This window comes from Elephantulus edwardii, unplaced genomic scaffold (genome assembly GCF_000299155.1).
Source record: "Elephantulus edwardii isolate Elephantulus edwardi_28Jun2011 unplaced genomic scaffold, EleEdw1.0 scaffold00018, whole genome shotgun sequence".
In the NCBI taxonomy this organism is placed as follows: Eukaryota; Metazoa; Chordata; class Mammalia; order Macroscelidea; family Macroscelididae; genus Elephantulus; species Elephantulus edwardii.
The window spans coordinates 1391636-1397980 of NW_006399768.1; the positions used below are offsets into that span (position 1 = coordinate 1391636).

At 39.7% G+C, this 6345-nt stretch overlaps 1 pseudogene; it reads right to left on the reverse strand.

Moving 5' to 3' along the window:
- Positions 1-5865: 5865 nt before the first annotated feature.
- The window catches only part of LOC102877453, a 1868-nt pseudogene continuing 1388 nt past the window's right edge, over positions 5866-6345 (reverse strand).

The following is a 6345-nucleotide window of genomic DNA, read 5'->3' on the forward strand; positions in this document are numbered from 1 at the left end:
GCATACTAATTGACATATTTCAACAAATAGATGCTTCCCTGGATGTGCCCACCAAGTTGTGCCAAGAAACCTGGAGGGCAACCACCTGGCCAAATTAATGGAGTGGTATTAATAAGTTCAGAATTCTCTAAGTATATATCAGTTACCAAACTATAGTTATATAGTTATAAAACTGTTATCATTTTTCTTCAGCCTGCAAAACTAGTTACTTTGCCTTATAATTCTCCCCCCTCCTCCATGTCTTTAATAATATACTTTAAACTACTTATTTACCAGGAGAGGAATTGAATCTTTCCTAGATTAGCATTTACCTCTTTGAAACTATTTTTCTCAGTCATATGTAAACTGCATATTAAGCTACCTGTTTTCCAGGAATGGAAATATACCTTTAGTGGATTAGTATTTACCTTTTCAAACATAGTTCTGTCAGTCATATATAAACTATTTTACAACTAACTGTTTAGAGGTGCCTGTTCATTACTAATTATATTGGAATTATTTTTTTTCAAATGTAGAAATTCTATAACTTTATCTAACAAAAGTCTAACCCAAGTAAAAAGCCTTGTGACCACTCCCACACAAGGAGGCAATCTTTATACAGGATCTCACTGCTTTCTCCCAAACCTACAATAAAGTACTATGGATACTGAAATCCATTTTTCTTATTGACAATTGACTAGGGAAAGAATCTATTGTTTTCAGTAATAAACTGACTGGAAGATAATCATATTTGTTTCCAATCCAAAGAAAGGTACTCAACAGAGTACAGAAAGTATTGCACAATATCAATATCACATGCAAGCAAGATTCTACTGAAAATTATCCAAAAACAACTAGAATAGCACATCAACAGAGAACTGCTAAATGTGCAGGTTGGGTTTAGAAGAGGCCATGGTACAAAGGATAGTATAGCTAATGTTAGATGGATGACCAAGAGCTTGTGGTGATGAAAGAGGAATTTTAAGCTGCTCTGAAAGAATTGGCAAAAATCAAGTCCCAGAAATTGATAGCATATGGATTGACATATTTCAACCAACAGACACTGCCCTGGATGTGCTCACCAAGTTGTGCCAAGAAATCTGGAGGACAACCACCTGGCCAACTGACTGGAAGGAATCTTTACTTGTTCCCATTCCAAAGAAAAGTGATCTAACAGAGTATGGAAATTTTCAAACAATATCATTAATATCACATGCAAGCAAGATTATGTTGAAGATTATCCAAAAATGAATAGACCAGAAAATCAATAGAGAACTACCTGAAGTCCAGGCTGACTTTAGAAGAGGCCTTGGTACTAAAGATATTATAGCTAAAGTTAGATGGATCTTGTCTGAAAGCAGATAGTACCAGAGTAATGTCTATTATGTTTTTCATTGACTATGCAAAGGCATTTAACTGTGTGGATCATAACAAACTGTAGTTTACTCTGAGAAGAATGGCAATCCCAGAACACTTGATTGAGTTTAGGCGAAGTCTATATTTGGACCAGGAATCAGTTATCACAGCAGAGAAAAGAAACAGCATGGTTCAAAATTGGGAAGGGTGTATGCCAGGGATGTGTCTTATCACCATATCCTTTCAATCGGTATGCAGAACATATTATTCGGGAGGCTGGGCTCTATGAGGAGAAATGTGGCATCAGGATTGGAGGAAGACTCATCAACAATCTGTGTTATGCAGATGACACAATCCTGCTTGCTGAAACTGAGGAGGACCTGGAGCACTTGGATTGAAGCTGAATATAAAAGAAATAAAGATTCTTATCACTGGCCCAATTAGCAGCATCATGATTGATGGGGATGAGATTAAGATTGTTAACAGTGTTAGTTTGCCTGGTTCCACAATCAACACACAACCAGCAGGCAAGAAATTAAAAGATTAATTGCATTGGGAAAGTCTGCTGTCAGATACTTCTTTAAAGTAAGAAGAGCAACGATGTCACTCAGGAGACTAAGGAACACCTGATACAGGCCATGGTCTTTGCAATCACTATGCATCAGAGAGATGGACAATGACTAGGGCAATGATAAAAGGAAAATCTATGCATTTGAGCTGTGGTGTTGGAGAAGAGTTTTGAAAATACCATGAACTACTAAGAGAACAAACAAGTTTGTCTTGGAGAGGGTAAAACCAGGTTGCTCCTTGAAGGCAGGGATTCTAAAGCTTCATTTGACATATTTTGGACATGCTGCAAGGTAGGATCAGTCCTTGGACAGCACAGGATAGGAAGGCCCTGGATGAGATGGATTGTTTCAGTGACTGGGGTAATGGTGGTAGGTGTTTTGGAGGTAGTGAGATTGGCACAGGATAGGTAAGGTTGAGGGTTGTTGTTCATAGGATTGCTGTGAGTCATAGGTGACTTGATGGCACATTAAAACACAACATACTTGAACTAGGAAACAGTCACTAGAATAGAGCAAGAAAACTTCATGGTTCAAATTTGGTAAGTGTGTATACCAGTGATGTGTCCTATCTCCATACTTTTCGATCTATATGCAGAACAGATAATCCAGGAGGCTGGGCTCTATAAGGAGAAATGTGGCATTAGGATTGGAGGAAGATTCATCAACAACCTACTTGCTGAAACTGAGGAGGACCTGAAACACTTGCTGCAGAAGGTCGGGGAATGCAGCCTTCAATATGGGTTGATGCTCAACATAAAGCAAAGATTCTCACTACTGGGTTGATTAGCAGCAACATCATGGTGGATGGTGAAAAGATTGAGATTATTAACATCTTTAGCTTACTAAGATCCACAATCAATATTCTTTGTATCAGCAGCCAGGAAATCAAAAGACAAATTGCATTTGTAAAGTCTGCCATCAGAGTCCTCTCCAAAGTGCTGAAGGGCAATCATGTCAATCTGGAGACTAAGGTGCACCTGATCCAAGCCATAGTCTTTGCAATTACTTGCTATGCATTAGAAAGCTAGACAATGACTAGGGATAATAGGAAGAAAATTAATGTCTTTGAGCTGTGGTGTTGGAGAAGAGGATTGAATATACCATGGACTTCTAGGGGAACAAAAAAAGTTCATCTACAGAGGGTGAGACCAGGCTGCTCTTTGGAGGCAAGAATTTCAAGCTTCATCTGATATACTTTGCACATATTACAAGTCCTTGTAGAGGGACATTATACTTGGGAAGGTGGAGGGACAGCACAAGAAAGGAAGACCCTAAATGACATGGATTGATTCAGTGACTGGGGTAATGGAGGTAGGTGTGTCAGAAACAATAAGATCTGCACAGAATAGAGCCGGGTTTATGGCTGTTGCACATTGAATCACTATGAGTCTCAGGCAACTTTATGGCACATAATAACAACAGATGGATTTTGGCTGAAAAGCAAAAGTACCAGAGGAATGTCTATCTGTGTTTCATTAACTATGCAAAGCAATTCGACAGCATGGATTACAACAAACTGTGGCTAACTCTGAAAAGAATGGAAACCCAGAACACTTGATTGTGCTACTGTGAAAATTATACTTGAGCCAGGTTGCAGTCATCAGAACAGAGCAAGGAGACACTGCATTGTTAAAGATCAGGAATGTGTCCGATCTCCATACCTTTTCAATTTGTATTCAGACCAGATCATCTGAGAGCCTGGGCTGTATGAGGAGGAATGTGACATCTGTATCGGAGGAAGACTCTTCTATAGCCTGTGTTATGCCAATGACACAACTCTGCTCACTGAAACCAAGAAGGACCTGAAGCACTTGCTGCAGAAGGTCAAGTACTAGAAGCTTCAATATAGATTGAAGCTCAACATCAAGACAATGTTCTTCAAAAAAATTACCAATTTTAATGAACATTTATAGAGATTTTGGATTTCCATTCATTCATTGTTGCATTTTTCTCCTTGCCCATCCCTCCCCAACTCAGTTCGCTCTTCTCTTTGAAAAGTTAAAAAAAAATTCTTTCATTGGTATACAATCACCCCTCCACCCCACTGAGTACACTCCACTACACAGCCTTCATTCTGGATTCTTGTCATGACCATAATACCCAATCATATATTGCTTTTAACCTTTTCTCTCCCTCATCTGTTTCAATTCAGTCTACATAACTTATCCAATTTTTCTCAGTCTCACCCCAACCCTGATATCAGTCCCATTCTACAACAGTGGCACTATGCAGTATTTGTCTTTTTGTGATTGAGATATTTCACTAAGAACAATGTCCTCCAGGGTCACCCATTTTTAATATTTTATGAGTTCCTTGTTTTTAGATGCGGTGTAGTATTCCATTATGTGAATATACCACAGTTTCTTTCTATCCATTTGTTTGTTGATAGGCACTTAGGTTGTTTCCAACTCTTTGCTATTGTGAGCAAAGCCACAATAAACCAAGAGCAGCCAGGAAATCAAAAGAGGAAGTGTTTTGGGAAAATCTGCTGTTGGGGCTCTCTCCAGAGTACTGAAGAACAATGATGACTATCTGGAGTCTAAGATTGCTTGATCTATGCCATATTATTTGCAATTATTTATTATGCATCAGAAAGCTGGACAATGATGAGGGATGATAGAAGGAGAATAGATACTTTGTGCTCTGGTGCTAGAGAAGTGTATTAAATATACCATGGGCTGCTAGGAGAATAAACATGTTCTTCTTAGAGAGGGTGAAACCAGGCTGCTCCTTGGAGGCAAGGATTCTGAGGCTTCATCTGACGTAGTTTAGCATGTTGCAAAGAGGGATCAGTCCTTGGAGAGGGACAACATGCTTGGAAGGGTGGAGGGACAAAGCAAGAGAAGAAGATCCTTGATAAGATGATTGATTCAGTGACTGAATGGGGTAATGGATATAGGTGTATCAGAGACAATAATGTTGTGCCAGAATAGTGCAGGATTTAAAGATATTGTATGTAGGGTTGTCATGAGTCACGAGTGACTTGTCGGCACATAACAACAACAGAAATCCATCAAAGCTCCATTAATACACATAAGAAAAAATATTTATTGAAATAATTAGATGGAAAATGTACTTTTTCTTTCTTACTCACATTAACCCTTCCCAGCATCATGTCTTTCTCTAAGGTATAGCCCCTACTTGCAACATACACAAAGTATGAGACCCAAAGTATATAAGGGAATATTGAAGGGTCGTAAAAGGAAAGGAATACCCGTAACCAGGTGAATTGTAGCAGTGACTGCTGCAATGCGCTCTTGAGTGTCAGGAAATATGAGGATGGATAGAATAGAACAGGATTCGGGTCTTCGGTTATATGTTTGCTGTAAGTCATACTCAACTTGACAACATGTAACACTACTATCACACATTAACAACAACACACATTAAAGGTGATAAGTATAAAAATGATTTCATATTTCTTAGGCAAACTACCTTCCAAAGAAATAAGATGCGGAATTCACAATGTTCGTTAAAATTACAAAAAAATCTAGGATTCTGAAGCTCCATCTAACATATTTTGGATATGTTGCATGGCGGACCAGTCCTTGGAGAGGGACGGCACAAGAGAGGAAGACCCTAGATGAGATGGATTGATTCAGTCACTGAGGTAATGGGGACAGATGTGTCAGAGACAAGAAGATTGGCAAGAGATAGAGCAGGGTTTAGGGCTATTGTACATAGGGTTGTTATGAGTTGTAAGTGACTTGACAGTACATAACAACAACAAAGCAATACTAAAAGTTCAAGGAGAAGAATAAAACCATTAAAGACAGAAAAAGTGTACTGATAGATGTTGCTTAAAATAAAGGAAGTTTCCAATATAGTTTACCTTCTTATAATATTTTTTTCTACTTTTTTCAATAACACCTGAAGTGTATTGGATGACAGCCAAGGCCTGGTTAATTGGAGGCGCAAGCTATAGTGTCCAACTAGTCAGCAGCACACACAGGACACGCAATTAGTCAAGGAGCCTACATCTGTTTCCCAAGGGATCATTTAAGAATTGAAACTCAAGACGTGGAACCCCAGCAGAGCCTGGTCCGCTGCCACCACCACCATGTTGCTCATGGTTAAAAGGGCCGCCTGCAGGGGCTGGGGCCCCAGTTATGCGCAAACTAATGCTCTTGTGATGGAGCTTAACCCTGGGCGCCATGGGCCGGTGCTCCAGACCTTCTTCTAATCTTACAGCTGTAGCTATTTGCTGGAGAAAAAATTATAAATCTTGAAAACAAAAGCAAAAAGTTGTTGTTGTTGTTATGTGCCGTCGAGTCCTTTGCGACTCATAGCGACCCTATGCACAACAGCCCTAAACCCTGCTTTATCCTGCGCCAACTGCACCACCTCTGACACACCCATCCCGATTACCCCAGTCACCGAATCAATCCATCTCATAGAGGGTCTTCCCCTCCTGCGCTGTCCCTCCACCCTCCCAAGCATG